Source organism: Microtus oregoni, unplaced genomic scaffold, assembly GCF_018167655.1.
Source record: "Microtus oregoni isolate MIOR12 unplaced genomic scaffold, Mior012 000046F_ref0000063, whole genome shotgun sequence".
Taxonomy (NCBI): domain Eukaryota; kingdom Metazoa; phylum Chordata; class Mammalia; order Rodentia; family Cricetidae; genus Microtus; species Microtus oregoni.
The window spans coordinates 14,490,910-14,507,813 of NW_024543220.1; the positions used below are offsets into that span (position 1 = coordinate 14,490,910).

At 44.8% G+C, this 16,904-nt stretch overlaps 1 protein-coding gene across 5 annotated transcripts in view; it reads left to right on the forward strand.

The window, feature by feature from the left end:
- Positions 1-808: 808 nt before the first annotated feature.
- The window catches only part of Fgd2 (FYVE, RhoGEF and PH domain containing 2), a 33,819-nt gene continuing 17,723 nt past the window's right edge, over positions 809-16,904 (forward strand). For 4 of the 5 annotated variants that reach the window (XM_041634827.1, XM_041634830.1, XM_041634829.1 and 1 more), the window contains exon 1: positions 809-884. The gene's annotated coding sequence lies outside the window, so the exon portion shown is untranslated. The remainder of the gene's footprint in view (positions 885-16,904) is intronic. The other variant, XM_041634828.1, reaches the window with a different exon arrangement.

A 16,904-nucleotide genomic window follows, 5' to 3' on the forward strand; every position in this document is an offset into this window, starting at 1 on the left:
GGGGCAGTGAGTGGGGGCAGGGGAGGGTTTCACTTCACTGTATCATTAAACCTTCTACCTTTTCACAGACAGACTTTAAATGATTTCCTCTTGCTTGGATTCTGATTTAACTTCTTTATGGGGACCTTCAAGTCAAGTTCATAGTGCAGGACTATACCCGGAAGACCGCTTTCCAGGATGAGGGAAAGGGCGGGATTTACCTCACCTTCCTGACACTTCCCCACCCAAATCCTTTCCTTCCATGGGCTTTTCCCTGGCATTTCCCCTTAAGCCTTGCTTTTCCTTCTGAATCTGACTGCCCACCATTGGGCCCCGTGGCTCTTGCAGCCTGTGACTCCCTTACAGGGAGCTGTATTGTATTGGCTGGTATTAATGTCTGTCTTCCACGACCCCAAATATAGGAATGCATACAAAGTATATCTTCAGAGAAATCCTTCCTAAGTGAACGAACCAGACAAAGAAACTTAGATGCAAACAGTCAAGTGTGGTGGCTCACACTTGTAAACCAGCAGTACTCAGGAGTTGGAAACAACAGGATCAGGAGTTCAAGGCCAGCCTGGGCTGTGTACTCTGTTTCGTCAGTTTCCTTGACTGCAATTGATAGCTGGCTGTGGGCAATACAGGCTCTTTTAATGCAAGATACAAACCACATTGAAATTTTATCTGTGTGTCTGCGTTACGACTTCAAAGGGTTACAAAGGCTCAGAATTCAAGGACTTCCAAGAGGCTTTAGCGGAGGCAGAGGCAGAGAAAGTCACTTCTGAGGTTAAATATTAACCAGTCGGAGAACTGCTGAGAAAATGCCCAGAGCAGAAGGGTTGCAGGTCTGGTGGAGAGAGTGGAGTTGAAAAGGACGGGGTCCAGGCAGACGAGCAAATAGACGGGTGCGTGGCAGTTCACACAGGCTAACAACGGGCGGACAGACGGGTGCGTGGCAGTTCACACAGGCTAACAACGGGCGGACAGACGGGTGCGTGGCAGTTCACACAGGCTAACAACGGGCGGACAGACAAGTGGATGGCAGTTCACACAGGCTAACAACGGGCGGACAGACGGGTGCGTGGCAGTTCACACAGGCTAACAACGGGAGGACAGACGGGTGGGTGGCAGTTCACACAGGCTAACAACGGGCAGACAGACAAGTGGATGGCAGTTCACACAGGCTAACAATTGGCGGACAGACAAGTGGATGGCAGTTCACACAGGCTAACAACGGGCGGACAGACAGGTGAATGGCAGTTCACACAGACTGTATCAAGCACTGTGGAGCTGAACGAAGCCCCCAGGGCTGCCAGGAGTTCTCTGTCTCTTTCCTGGCATGTCCACCGAGTGGCCAAATGTTAGGTCTGCCATCCACTGTCAGGTGTCCTCATCTCTGAGGCCCCAGGGAGGGTGCTCCATCCTTTCCTGGTCTGGTGTGCTAATTTCTGAGGCCTGTTTTATTTTATGTGCATGGATGTTGTGTCTTTATTTATGTGCAATGTGTGCGTGGTGGTATCCTAGGAGGTCAAATGGTTGTGAGCTGAGAATTGAACCCAGGTCCTCTGTAAGAGTGTCGAGAGAGCTTTATGGTTGCGCCATCTCTCCAGTCCTTAGTATGATTGTAGTGTGCCCATGTGCCTGGCTAAGTTTCCAGGGGGTGACTCTTTACATTTAGGAATAAGCTATCTGTCTTTGCCAGTGGGTAGGGCTGCCCAGGCAGTGGCTGGAAGGTTGAGAGCTGTAGCTCAAGAGTGCTGCTGAGGAAGCTTACTGGGGAGCAAGGAGTTTATTAGAAATATTGCCACCACTGAAATGAGACACTAAGAACCACCACTGTTTTACTATAGCATTGTCTGGACACCCCATTCTTGATCCTAATTATTAGGGTCACCAAAGGATTAAAGGAACCAGGGCACACCCTTGAATAGCATGTCGAAACCTCCGGTTCAGCATGCCAAAAAAAAAAATTAATTTAATTAAAAAAATTTAAAACTGTCTCTCATAAAAAAAATTAAGATTTATTTTTACTTATGATTGTGTGTGAGATGATAGGTTTTCTATATTCTGATAATCAGTTTCTTCACCGGCGCAATAGATCAAGTTGAATTAAAAAGTAAAAGGCTAGGTGGACTAGCTTTATTTGGGCAAAGCACTCCCAGGTGACTCTCCAGCCCCCAGAGAGCAAGGCAGGGGAAGGCAGGAGAAAATCATGAGGCCGATCTGAAGGAGGGGTCTTAAATACCCTGTAGGAATATTTTAGTCCTAGGGATATTTATAGGATATTAAATAACCTAAGGGATAATTACTCATTCTCCGCAAACTGGGTTTGTGTCCAGTTATGACGCTTTGGACGGGGACTGGGGAGCTGGTGGCTTCAAAGGAGTCATCGCCCACCGTGTCTGAGCATGTGTAACTGGGCCTGTTGGAGATTCTCTGAGAGAGAGAACGGGGGCCTAGCTGGAGATTTCAGTGGAACATGTGTGTGTACCAAGTGCGTGCAAGATACCTAAGGAGGCAGAAGAGTTCATTGGCTGTACTGGGGCTGGGGTGACAGGCAGCCGTGAGTGGGCTCACATGGTCCTGGGAACCAGGCTGGGATCCCCTGGAAGGGCAGTCAGCGCCCTTAGCCACTGAGCCATTTCTCTAGCAGCTTCCTAAGGTAAAACCCAAAAAGTTCAGGCCAGAAGATGGAGCAGTGGCACCATGTAAACGCACACACACACGCATGCACGCACACACGCATGCACGCACACACGCATGCACACACACACGCATGCACACACGCACACACGCATGCACACACACACACGCATGCACACACGCACACACGCATGCACACACAAGAGGTAAATAAATACATTGCAATGACAAAAGCTAGTCCAGTCGGGGGCTGTGCATCTATAATCTAAACCCTGAGAAGGTGAGGCAGGAAGATCCTAAACTTAAGTCCAGCTCTGGACACTAGTAAGATCCACCAAGGGGGGTTGGAGTGAGATTGGCTCAAATATTTGCATGTTTAATCCCAGTAGGTGAACTGTTTGGAAAAGATTAGGAGGTGTGGCCTTGTGGGAGGAAGTGTGTACTGGGCTAGCCCCAGTGTCTCTCTCTGCCTGCTGCCTGGGGATCGGGATGTGAAGTTCTCAGTTACTTCTCCAGCAGTGTGCCTACCTGGCGCCACCACCCTCTCCACCATGATGCTGGACTAAGACTCTGAAACTGTACGCAAGGTCCATGTTAAGTGCTTTCCTTTATAAGAGCTTCCTCGGTCCTGGATCTCTTTACAGCAATAGAACACTGTGGTTTGGAAGAACATGCTCCTCAAAGGGAAGGGTACTAGGAGGTGTGGCCTTGTTGGAGAAGGAAGTGTGTCACTATGGGGTGGGCTTTGAGGTCTCAGAAGCTCAAACCAGGCCTCATGGCTCACAGTTACTTCCTGCTGCCTGCAGATCAAGATGTAGGACTTTCAGCCCCTGTCTGCCTGCAAACTGCCATGCAACTAAGGACTAAACCTCTGAAACTGTAAGCCAGCCCCAATTAAATGTTTTCCTTTATAAGAGTTGCTGTGGTCACAGTGTCTCTTCACGGCAACAGACACCCTAAGACAAACACTAACTCAAATGACACCACCTCAAAAATAACTAAATAAATAGACAGGCTTGGTGGCATACCCAGCACTAGCAAGTTAAAAGCAGAAGAATGAAGAACTCAAGGCTAGCCTCAGCTACATAGAAAATTCCAGGCTAGACAGTTATACAAAACCCTACTTTTTTTTTTTTTGTTGTTTTTTTCGAGACAGGGTTTCTCTGTAGCTTTGGAGCCTGTCCTGGAACTAGCTCTTGTAGACCAGGCTGGTCTCGAACTCACAGAGATCCGCTTGCCTCTGCCTCCCGAGTGCTGGGATTAAAGGCGTGCGCCACCACCGCCCGGCCAAAACCCTACTTTTTAAAAAAATTGCTAGAGAGATGGCTCAGAGGTTAAGATCACTGACTGCTCTTCCAAAGGTCCTGAGTTCAATTCCCAGCAGCCCTCTGGTGGCTCACAACCATCTGTAATGAGATCTGATGCCCTCTTCTGGCCTGCAAGTGTACATGCAGGCAGAATACAGTACACATAATAAAATTTTAGCTGGTCCGTGGTGGCACAGGCCTTTAATCCCAGCATTCGGGAGGCAGAGGCAGGTGGATCTCTGTGAGTTCGAGACCAGCCTGGTCTACAAGAGCTAGTTCTAGGACAGGCCCCAAAGCTACAGAGAAACCCTGTCTCATAAAACCAATGGGGCCGAAGAGATGACTCTGTGGTTAGCAGCATTTGTTGCTCATACAGAGGACCCATGTTCAATTCCCAGCACCACATGTGGGTTGAAACCATCTGTAACTCCAATTCTAGTGGGCCCAGTGACTTCTGAGGGCATTGGCAACACACATGCAGACAAAACACTCACACACATAAGATAAAAATCTTCTAAGAAGTGGAATTTTATTCAGTTATGAAAGTGATAAAATCATGCCATTTGGAGGAAAACTGATGCAACCAAAGATTATCATAATAAGTGAATTAAGTCAGACTCAGAAAGACAAGTACGTCATATTTTCTCATGTGTAGATCCTAGGTTTTATACAGATAAACAAAGTCATGTCTATATAACAGAAAAGTGTAGCAAAGCTGCCTAGAAAGGGAAAAGTGAAAAGGAAAGGGGCGGGTACAGAACACAGTCAAAAAGCTGTAAGTTTGTACAAAGGTGAAACCTAGTACTATCTACAATAGATATAAACCAATAAATATATTTTTTAAAGGAGCATTGAGTTAGGCACAATGGCATATGCTTTTAACCTCGGCACTTGAAAAGTGGAAGCAGGATTCAAGGCCAACCTGGTCTACATAGAATGTTCTAGGCAGCCAGGAGACATCGTGAGACTGTTTCAAAACAAAAACAAAAACATTTTATTTGCCAGGTGTGGTATGGCGGCTCCTGTCTGCAATCCTAGCTCTCAAGAGACTGAGGCAAGAGAAGGGGGATCCTTATGAGTTCAAGACCGGCTTGGGTTACATAGTGAATTCCAGGTCAACCTTGGCTGCAGAGTGAGGCTTTGTCTCAAAAAGGAGAAGGACTGGGGATATAACTCAGAATGTAGAGTGCTGGCCCAGCACCCACAAAGCCCTGGGTTTCTCCCCTGGAACCACATCAACCACAGGCAGGGGAATTAGAAGTTCAAGGTCATCCTTGGGTACGTAGTGAGTTTTCATGAGACCCTGTTGAGTTCATGTTGAATAAAACAAGGAAGAATAAATAACCAAGCTCAGACTTCCGTTCAGGGTTAGCTGAGCCCTTTGTGATTTCGCCCCTGGAGTCGGCCTGAGCTCTGGCTGGGGACATCTATATATTCAGCCCTGGTAACTGGCCCAGGGATAGCCTGCAATCTGGGGTGGGGGCAGCTGGGAGAGAGAGCAACAGTGGGCAGGGTGGCTAGACAGGCAGGAACAAGCCGTCCTTTCCTCGCTTGGACGCCTGGCCACTCCTCTCCATACTGTTCGGGTTTCTTCTTCGGTGTGAAGGCTAAAGCAGTCAGGGCCTTGAAATATGGAGAAGCCCAGGCTAGACTGGAGGGCCTATGTGCTGTCTCTGTGTAGGACTCAGGGACCTTCCCAGGCATTGCACGGGCCCCTCTCCTGGGATCGCTTCTGGCACCTCCTTCCCCAGGCTCCTGCCAGCTTCATACTGTCGTGGTCAGGCTGGCCCCATTGCTTGATCCCCAGGCCCAGGCTGCCCCTCCTGGTCCCCAGCCAGTCTAGGAGCCACCTCTCATGACCTTGGGCCCTTCCTAAGGGCCTGGCACCGGCCTCGCCAGAACCCAGCCAACTCCCAGCTCTGAAACTGGATAGTTGATGCCCAGAAGGATAAAAGGCTCTTTGCGTGGCCCACTGACAAGCCACAGGTGTCACGTCAAGCCTGCCTGCGTACTTGCGGTCACCCTGGCTTTGTGTCATTGCAGGGACTTGAGGGGGCCCTCCACCAAGCCGCAGCCTGGCTCAGGGGTGTTTTCCCTCATTGCCCTCACAGGGCTAAGGAAAGAAGACATTGCTCAGTTTAACAGTAAAATACAAGAACACTCAGGCCTCTTGGCAGCCAGAACACAGGCATGTTCCTAGGAAAAGGGACATCAGAAAGTCAGCAAAACCTTTGTGCCTGCTGAGGGGGACAGTCAGCTGCAAGCGCTTCCACAGGAAAGCCTGAGAGAACTGTGGAGTTTCTGGCAGCGAAACAAAAAATCCTGGCTGTCTGGGGGAGGGGCAGGCAGCATGAGCTCCAGACTGGCTGGTTAGGCTAGACGTTTCCCCTCCCCTCTTCCTCTCTGTACAGCCAGGGACTAGTTACCTGGACACCCACTTGCCTTCTAGAATGGCATGAGTGGCCTCTGCCTGCGTGTGACCAGCCCTTCCCCAGGGCCTCTCGAAGGGTACTGGAGCCAGTGTCAGCTGACTCACTGGCTAATCTGTCATTTTGCAGGTGCTGTGTGTCTGGCTATGTTGAAAGCAGGATTAGGGCTGAAGAAGGGACTAGAACACACCCTGTCCCCACGTAGGCCTTGGACTGTTCAGGCCAGTGCCTTCTCTCAGTTCCAAGGAAATGCACAGAGGCTTATAGTAACTATGAACTCTTTGGTCTATTAGCTCAGTTATTTATATTTTAATAAATAAAATATTCTTTTATTTTAACAAATAAAGCTTGTCTGAAGATCAGAGAGTAAAACAGCCCCACTTACAGACCAAGCAGTGGTTAACACACACCTATAATCCCAGTAGCCACACCAGTTGCCATAGAAACCGAGCAGTGCACACCTTTAATCTCGGTCCTAGAGAAGATTATAAAACGGGAGGAGACAGCTCTCCTGTTGAAATAGGAGCGGCGGGCTACATTCTGGCACCCGGCCACCCGCAAGGCTAGCTTTACCCGAAATAATTACACGGACACTGTATTCTTTTAAACACTGCTTGGCCCATTTCTATCTAGCCTCTTCTAGGCTAACTCTCGCACCTGGACTAGCCCATTTCTTATCATCTGTGTAGCACAGCTAGGTGCGCTTACCGGGAAGATTCTAGCCTACGTCCATCCTGGGTCGGAGCTTCATCGCGTGTGTCTGCCCAGGAGCCAGGAGCAGGGGGCCAAAATGTAACGTCATAAACGAATGCAGACAGATTGTTAAAATATATATACAGCTTTAATGGCGAAATAGACTTACAGAACCACCGTTCCCGCGGAGACCAGGAAAGCAGAAGGGGCGGCTGGGAGCATGCTCACCAAATTTATAGGCAAACATTAGCCTGAGGTGAACACGCCCCCTTAGGGGCGGGACTTATCCCTACATATCCCCTTTTTGTCTAAATAAGACAGAACTAAACCAAATACAACTATATACAATAATAACAAATAATAAATATAACAATATTGAGAACAAAAGTCTTGCTAAACATTCTATCTCAAGGAGTCTAAATAATGTAGAGAGTAACTACAATTATATAATCTTCAACTCCGTCAAAGATCTGAGAAGGGAATAAATATTACTTAACAAACGAGATATATTTAAAATGTGTAACAATTGACAGAGACAACTGACTACCTGGGCAATCACCCAAAGTCTCGTTTGCAATGTTGAGTCAACCAACTTTGGCTAAGGCCTAACATAACTGACATACCATTATTAAAGGCAAGGAACTTTTCAAAACTATCTTACCCTGTCTTGGCAGGATATGACAGTCCTGTTTTATCCATTGATGCACGCTCTGTATCTCTGTCAGTGGTTGAGGTATGGGCATTTCTTTGCCCAAAGGCCAGTTCTGCCAAAAAGAAAGGCTCCAGGTGGAGTGTCTTTGGTGCTCAACATTCTCTCAGGAATGGAGCGGTGTTGCCAGGAGCAATTGTGTCTCACTATCACGAAACTCTGAGTTAGATTAAAGGCCATTTTCTACAGCTCTTTGAAGAGGTTGAAGATTATCTATCTATACTGAGTATAATCTCTATATATCTAGAGAACCTGATTAGTCTGATTATAAATGACAAACTTAGATGACTATTTATCTATGTAATTCTCAATATCTATCTAACTTAAAGATTAAGACAATAAACAACTGTGTAACAAATGAGGATAATGACCTCCAAATATAAACACTGTACAAATATACATTGCAATATGGTAAATATATATCAATACACAAACATTTTATAAGTATCTTAATCAGAGGTAAATATATATATACAATATATATTTATCAATACAATATATGTCAATACATAGAAAATGTTTTAAACAGATATAGAAACATGCATGCATACAATAGTCAATATAATTTAACTTTGTATCAATATACAAGAATCAATACCAATATATTTGTCTAAAAGCAGTAACTCACAATTATAAATCTATTATCCCATCATTCCCTCTTTTTTTTTTTCAAAATGATCCCTGAGCTTATAAAATTCCTCCTCCAACCTCCCAACCCCTAAATGATGTCCCTAAACTCAGGGGTAAACTTTACTGGGAGAGGGGACATCGTCCTCTAGAATTACTTCCAGCTGTCATGGGGGCAACGTTCTTTCTGGGGGATCCTGTGAAAGTAAAATGATGGTTAAATTTCAAGATCAATGTCTTTTAAAATTGCAAATAGTCTCTGAGTATTTTGTGGAGGTCTGGCCAGAATGTTGTACAAGATGTGCACCATTTCAGCTAACCAAGTTGGGATCGTCTTGTGCAGCTGGTATCCAAAACAGGTCTTGTAGTAACGCTATCAGTATCATGACGTCATATCAACCAGGTAGAGTTGTTGTTGTGGGGCCCCATCTTCTTCCTGGAAACTTCAAATGTCACTTCAGGAAAAACTCATTGTTCATTGTGAAAAACTTAAACATTAATCATATAGACATATATAGACATACATATATATTTTCAATGAAAGGCATGATAGATATATTCAATGAAAAGTATGATAGATATGAAGAAAAGCAAAGATGTTTTCTAAACTCATATTTCTTTCTGTCCCATATCATGGCTCTTGACATGAGACATAAACTCCAGAAACTCTGGGTTTTTCTCTTACTAACAGGCTTGGAATTGGAGAGGGACTGAGTCAGAGTCCAACTTCAAAACCAGCTCTACATATTTATAAAGAAATGTTTAATAAGACATATATATATATATATATATATATTAATACTTACAAAATGTGTCCATCCATCCGTAATTAAATATTCAGGGTCCCTTAATTTCTTTGAAGATGAGTATTTTCCTGTGGAGATAAGAAAAGAACCCTGCCTCCAACCTATCTGTATTTCTTACCATCAGTGTGCTCACCATCCTTATGAAAGAATTGTTATTTATCTTTTCCAAGTGGCTTCTCTTCTTCAAACTGAACCTCTATTAATTTTGACGGTATCCACAATTTTTCCTCCCCTGTGGAGATAAGAGCAAAACCCCTTCCCCAACGTAGCACATCTCCTGGCTTCCATTGTGAGGTCAGCACATCCTTGAAATAAACTGGTTGATTTAGTTCAGTAGACTTTTCCATTATCCAATGTCTTTCTGCAGCCGTTGTTCCCTTCTCATTAGCGTTGAGAAAATTCAAGGTTAACAAAGCATTATGAAACCTATTTCTGGGGGTGTTTTCCACCCCTTTCTGTTTGTTCCACATATCCTTTATAGTTAGATTTGATCTTTCTATGACTGCTTGACCTGTAGGATTGTATGGTATACCTGTAACATGCTTGATATTGTAATAATCAAAAAACTGTTTCATTTTCCTAGAAACATAAGCAGGACCATTATCCGTCTTTACTTGTGTAGGTATACCCATGATAGCCATGACTTCTAGTAAATGAGTGATTACTGAATCATCTTTTTCTGAACTTAAAGCAGTTGCCCACTGAAAGCCTGAATAAGTGTCAATGGTGTGATGAACATATTTTAATTTGCCAAATTCTGCAAAGTGGAACACATCCATCTGCCAGATTTCATTCCTTTGGGTGCCCTTTGGATTAGCCCCTGCAGGCAGTGGCGTTTGGTTATAGAAAGAGCAAGTAGGGCATTTCTTTACAATCTCCTTAGCTTGTTGCCATGTAATTGAAAACTCTTTCTTCAAACCTTTGCTATTAACATGATGTTTTTTATGAAATTCAGAGGCTTGTAGCACACTACCAATCAATAATTGATCTATTTCTGCATTACCTTGTGCTAGAGGACCTGGCAGACCCATATGGGATCAGTTGTGTGTTATGAACATAGGGCAAAGCCTGTTCCTGATCAAATCTTGAACCTGGAGAAACAATGAGGTTAGTTCTGTATCATCAGGTATAAATTCAGCAATTTCAATATGTAAAATAACTCTTTCTGCGTATTGTGAATCAGTGACTATATTAATAGGTTCTTTAAAATCCCTTAGCACCATAAGAATGGCATATAATTCCGTCTTCTGGACAGAATTATAAGGACTTTGTTCCACCTTACCCAAGTCTTCTGATATGTAACCTGTCGTCCCTGATTTATTGGCATCAGTATAGAATGTACGGGCTCCAGTTATTGGAGCATCATGGACAATTCGAGGAAGAATCCAAGAAGTTCTCTTTATGAAGTTAAGCCTCTTGCTTTTTGGATAGTTGTTATTAATGTCTCCCAAAAAATTAGCACAAGCTCTTTGCCATGGTTCATTATCTTCCCATAATTTCTTTAGTTCATCAGCAGTGAAAGGCACTATAATTTCTGCTGGGTCTATGCCTGCTAGTCGACGAAGTCTCAGCTTGCCTTTTATAATTAACTCAGAGACTTTTTCCACATAAGTTTTCAGTTTCTTACTTGGTTTATGTGGTAAAAAGATCCATTCTAAAATAATATCATCTCTCTGCATTAAAATTCCTGTAGGAGAAATTTTTGATGGTAGTATGACGAGAATACAATCGAGCTCTGGATTCACCCTGTCCACATGTGCCTGTTGTAATTTTTCCTCAGTCATTGTCAGTTCCTTTTCTGCTTCAGCTGTTAATTCTCTGGGACTGTTTAAATCTTTATCACCATCCAAGGTTTTGTTCAAATGAATTATTAGATCAGGTGTTATTCCAATAGCTGGTCGTAGACTGGAAATGTCTCCTAACAGTCTTTGAAAGTCATTAAGAGTCCATAGGCGATCTCTCCTAATTTGTGCTTTTTGTGTCTTAATTTTTTGCAAACCTATTTTATAACCTAAATAATTAACAGAATCTCCCTTCTGAATCTTTTCAGGAGCGATTTGCAATCCCCATTTAGGTAAAAGTATCTTTATTTCTTCAAACAGTCTGTTCAAGGTATCCATGTTTGAATCGGATAACAAAAATGTCGTCCATGTAATGGTATACTATAGATTTGGGAAATTTCTTGCGTATTATTTGCAATGGTTGGTTCACAAAATATTGGCACAGGGAGGGGCTATTTAACATACCCTGGGGGAGGACAGTCCAGTGGTACCTCCTCGAAGGTTGAGAATTGTTATAAGTAGGCACTGTGAAGGCAAATTTTTCTCTATCTTCTTTTTGCAAAGGTATAGTGAAAAAAACAATCCTTTAAATCAATAACTATGAGAGGCCATCCTTTTGGTAATAAAGAGGGCAAAGGAATTCCAGATTGCAGAGGGCCCATAGGTTGAATAATCTTGTTGATGGCCCTGAGATCTGTCACCATTCTCCATTTACCTGATTTTTTCTTAACCACAAATACAGGAGAATTCCAAGGGCTGGTAGATTCTTCTATATGTCCAGCATCTAATTGTTCTTGTACCAGCTGCTCTAAAGCCTGTAACTTTTCCTCAGCTAAAGGCCATTGCTTTGTCCATATTGGTTTCTCAGTCAACCATTTTAGAGGCAAGGCTGTTGGTATCTCTGAAGGGACATCAATTGCTTGTTCTTGTACAGCCCGAATGGCCGGTTTTCTCCGTTTGTAATATTTTTTAATATTATTCTCAGAAATATAGGCTCTAGAAGTAGCAGGAATGTTAATTTCGGTATTCCATTGTTGTAATAGGTCACGACCCCATAAATTCATTGCGATATTGGCTACATATGGCCTTAATTTTCCTATTTGTCCCTCTGGCCCTATACATTCAACCCATCTCGTGCTCTGCCTTACTCGAGATAGGGTTCCAATTCCCAGGAGCTGAACATTTACATTCTGAAGAGGCCAATACGGATGCCAAGATTCTGGGGTAATGATACTTACATCAGCATCTGTGTCCAGCAGGCCAGTAATAAAAATGCCATTTACACACACTCTCAGCTTAGGTCTTTGATCATTTATAGAAGTTTGCCAAAACACACGTAACTTATCTTTCTGATCATTATTGCTTGTAACAGTAGGCATGGGGCTTCCTAATTGTCCTGACGAGGCACATTCTCTGCAGAAACTGGAAATGACTGAACCATGTTTGCCATGGGGGCCTGTGAGGCCCCCCTTCTCACGTTTCCCGGCTGTATCAGGTTGCCTTGTCTATCTCTTGTAGACCTGCATTCATTCGTCCAATGTCTGCCCTTTCCACATCTTCTACATAAACCTGAAGGCTGAGTCCTCCTATTTCTGTTATTTCTAGAAGATGCATTATTATTATTATTATTATTTCTGAAAGATGCATTATTATTATTATTTCTGAAAATCTGTTGTCTACAATTCCTTTTCATATGACCCATTTTGCCACAATTAAAACATTTGGTATTCTGGTGTCTCCTTTTACCATTGGAAATTGCTTCTTCTACCCATGCTTCAGTGCCATAATCAAATGTATCAACATTGAGTGTATGCAAGACCCATTCTTCCAAGGGCGCTGATCTGAGCTTTAAAGGGCCCAAAATCCTTTTGCATTCCACATCTGCATTTTCATAAGCCAAAGACTCAATCATTATACGTCTTGCTTCTGGGTCAGATATCCCTATTTGTACAGCCTTAGTTAATCTTTGTAAAAAATCACTAAAGGGTTCTCTCTGACCCTGTTTAACTCTGACAAATGATTCCATTCTCTGTCCTGGGTCTTGTACCCTGTCCCAAGCCCTTAAGGCTGCTGTAGTACACATGGAGAGTGTGTTTTCATCCAAATTAGCTTGTTCCTGAGGATCGGAAAAGAGCCCTTCACCTAGAATTTGATCTAGGGAAATGTCAATTCCCTTTGCTTTTTCCTGCTGTTCTAAGAGTCTAGCCTCTTGCCTGAATAAGCATTTCCATTTCAATTGCGGTCCACTCTCGAGTACTGCAGAGCTCAGCTGGAGCCAGTCTGAGGGGGTTGCTCTGCTTGTCGTGGCCCAAGATCTTAGCATCTCTTTAACAAAAGAGGCTTGCATCCCAAAAGTCATGACAGCCTGTTTTATTTCCTTGAGATCATTCATACGCACAGGCTCCCATGTATCCTCCTTGATGACCCTAGGGTTTTTGGAACCAATCACCTTCTCTGTTGTTATTACTGGAAAGGCAGGTAGAGCTGTAGGTAGAGCTTTGTGGAAATTGTCCCGGAGAGACTTACCCACAGATGTAGTTAAAATTTGCCTTTCTACCCTTTGCTCTTCCTCATCAGAATTTAGAAATTCCTCAATCTTTTCAATTCTATTCACCATTGCCTTCTGCAATGTCTGAATCTCCTGTCCAGAATTATGTTCCAAAGCCTTCATTGAGGATTCTAAAGTATGAAGTTTGTCCGTTAGAGATAACATCTCATCTTTGGACATAATTTTTATGGCATAAACCGTGCCTTCTTGTATTGACAATCTTTCCGTCAATCTGTCATAAGCTTTAGACAAAATCCGGTTGTCACATTCAGCAGTTTTGATTCTCTCAGTTAATGTTTCATTTCCTACAGAAAGGGACTGAAGCTTACGATCCAAATCAGCTGTTTCCTCTTCCATAGTAATGAATTTCTCCTTAATATCAGCCACTAATGTTTCAGTTCCTACAGAAAGGGACTGAAGCTTACGATCCAGATCAGCTGTTCCCTCTTCCATAGTAATGCATTTCTCCTTAACATCAGCCTGGAGAACTTCAAACTGATTCTTGACAAGATTGTTGTCATTCTCAATTGTTTTTAAGCGTTCAATCTCTGCCTTAAGAATCCTGGATTCGTCTCGTAAAGACTTTATCATATTTCTATTATCAAACCATTTAGTGCCAATGAAAACTACGAATCCCAGAAGGATCCATAGATGTGGGGTGATAGACACCTCTTGTAAAATCTCCCACATGGTACAATTAAAAAAACTGTTAAATTCTTGAATACTAATGTGTTCAGACATTTTATTTATAAAAGAAAATTTTTTTACCTGCAATGATTGGTTCCTACCAGTGGTGGTCTCTGTGTTTTTGGAGCCTGTCCTAGAACTAGCTCTTGTAGACCAGGCTGGCCTCGAACTCACAGAGATCCGCCTGTCTCTGTCTCCCGAGTGCTGGGATTAAAGGTGTGCACCACCACCGCCTGGCCGGCCTCGAACTCACAGAGATCTGCCTGCCTTTGCCTCCCAAGTGTTGGTATCAAAGGCGTGCACCACCATCGCCCGCCCAAGTCACTTTGTATCAGACCAAATCTGCCGCTGTGGCGGCTTTTGTTGCAAAACCGCAGGTACTTGAGTTTCTGCTAATTCAGGCAGTGGGGTTCAGCTCCAAACTTAGCCAAGTCAGGCAGGGAGGGGTTAATTGCTCTGGCGAGCAGGCGGGGCAGAATGGGCCTGTGTGGCCGAGTGTGTCTTGGACTCGGCACTGGGGCCCGAGTCACGAACTAAAAACCAGCACCCGGGAGGGTGCTGTGTTAGCTAGCGGGCTACCTGCTTGAGTCGGGGGCAAAATAGCCCGACGTTGGGAGCCACTCTCCGACAGTCTCATTCTGAGGTTCCTGGAGTCAGGATGGCCATTTTCGGACTGAGATCAAGGTAAGAGCCAGTGGCTGGCTGCTTTGCTTTTCTAGTCTTTAGGTTGAACCCCAATTTCTTTCTCTGAGTGTTTATTAATCATGCTTCATTAGTTGGGTGTGGGCTGAGGGCTGGTGGGAATGAATTGTTCATTCTGTCTATTTCTGTGTCTCTTCTAAGTTTTTTGAGACAGAAAGTAGGAGTGGGGCTGAGGGTGACTGACACCCAGTTGGCAGAGTATTTGGCCAGCTCTGAGTCCTCAGTGCTGCATAAAACTGGCCTTGTGAGGGTTGGGGAGATGGCCCAGTGGTTAGGAGCACTTGCCTTGCAGGAGAGTGGTAGCACACACTTTAGTCCCAGCACTCTGGAGGCAGGGGCAGGTGGATCTCTGAGTTCAAGGCCAGCCTGGTCTACAGAGTGAGTTCCTGGACAGCCAGGGCTACACAGAGAATCCCTTACTTCAAAAATAAACAATCAATCAAACAAAAACAAACAAACAAAAATTAGCGCTTGCAAAAGATCTGGGTGTGGGCTCAGTGAGATTTAGGTTTCAGGAATGGGCAGGCCTCCAGTGGAAAACGCAGCTGAGGAAGGCTTAGGGCGCATGACTGCAGGGCCGGAGGCCCCAGGCCACAGCTACAACAGCATACACTGTGCCAGGCGTTTTGGGCTCCACGATGATTCACACTGGATCCTAGGACAAAGGCTGGCTTCAGTGGAGGGTCCTGGCTCAGAAGCCATGGGAGAATGAGGAGTGAATGGCCTTCCAGCTTGAGTGAGCAGAACAGAGGCACTGGTCATGTGTTCCGGAAGCACTGAGTGACCAAGGGGCCCAGGAGTCGGCAGGCAGGTTTCCCTAGGGTGCTGTGATCAGGGGACCAAGGATGGGGCCGCATGAAGGTCGTTCTCCAGGTTCCCCAGACCTTTGCTGAAGTTGTAGGACACCCACCTGGGCTTTGGAAATGGCAGTTCTCTCCTGTCCTTACTGGGTGACTTCAGGCAGGTGTCGCGACCTCCCTGGGCCTCAGTTTTCTATAGAACTGGAGCTGGTAACAGAACTACCTAAGGCTTGAGGAAAATTAACTGACAAGCTGCTCCCTGAGGCACCAGGGTGACATTAACTGCCTTAGGATAAACGCACCCAGAGAGGCTTTTGTGGAGCACAGGGCCCCTCCCTGCAGCCCCTCTCAGTCTGTGTTTTCCTTTGTTTTTGAGATGGAGTTTCTCTGCATAGCTGCAACTGTCCTGGAACTTGCTCTGTAGACCAGGCTGGCCTCGAACTTAGAGACCCACCTGCCTCTGCCTCCTGAGTGCTGGGATTAATGGTGTGCACCACCGCCGCCCAGTGTGTGTGTTATTTTTTTAAGGGAGAGGTACAAGAGACACAGTAGGGGCTTGGATCTCAGAGGCAACCTGGAAGAGTCTTTCTCTGGCTGGAGAGGTGGCTCAGGGTTTAAGAGCACTTGCTCCTCTTCCAGAGGACCCAGGTTCAGTTCCCAGCACCCACAGGGTGGCTCAAAGCCATCTGTAACTCTATTTCCAGGGAATCCAACAACTTTTTCCGATCTCTATGGGCACCTATCACTCATGTGGCTCACATACACTCTCATACAGGCAAAACACTCATATGTGTAAAAGTAAAAATAAATAAAATGAAAGAAAGAGCCTGCTATTGTCTTCCACCATGGAGGACTCCGGGATCAGACTCAAGCTGCCGGGCTTACCCACTATGCCATCTTAAAGCCCATGCCAACCCTCCTCCCCTGTTTTTGAGACAGGGTCTCATGTAGCCCAGGCTGGCCTTAACTCCTTAGGCAGTCAAGGATAACCTTGAATCTCTCTCTTCCTGTGTCTACCACCTAAGTGGGTACCACACAGACCTGCATCCCCACACCGGGTCTGCTATGCTGAGGCCAGATCCCAGGGCTCCCTGCATGCCAGGCAAGCACTCTACCAACGGAGCTACAACTGAGCCCTGTGATCCATTTTTTTTTTTTTTTTTTTGGTTTTTTGAGACAGGGTTTCTCTGTGG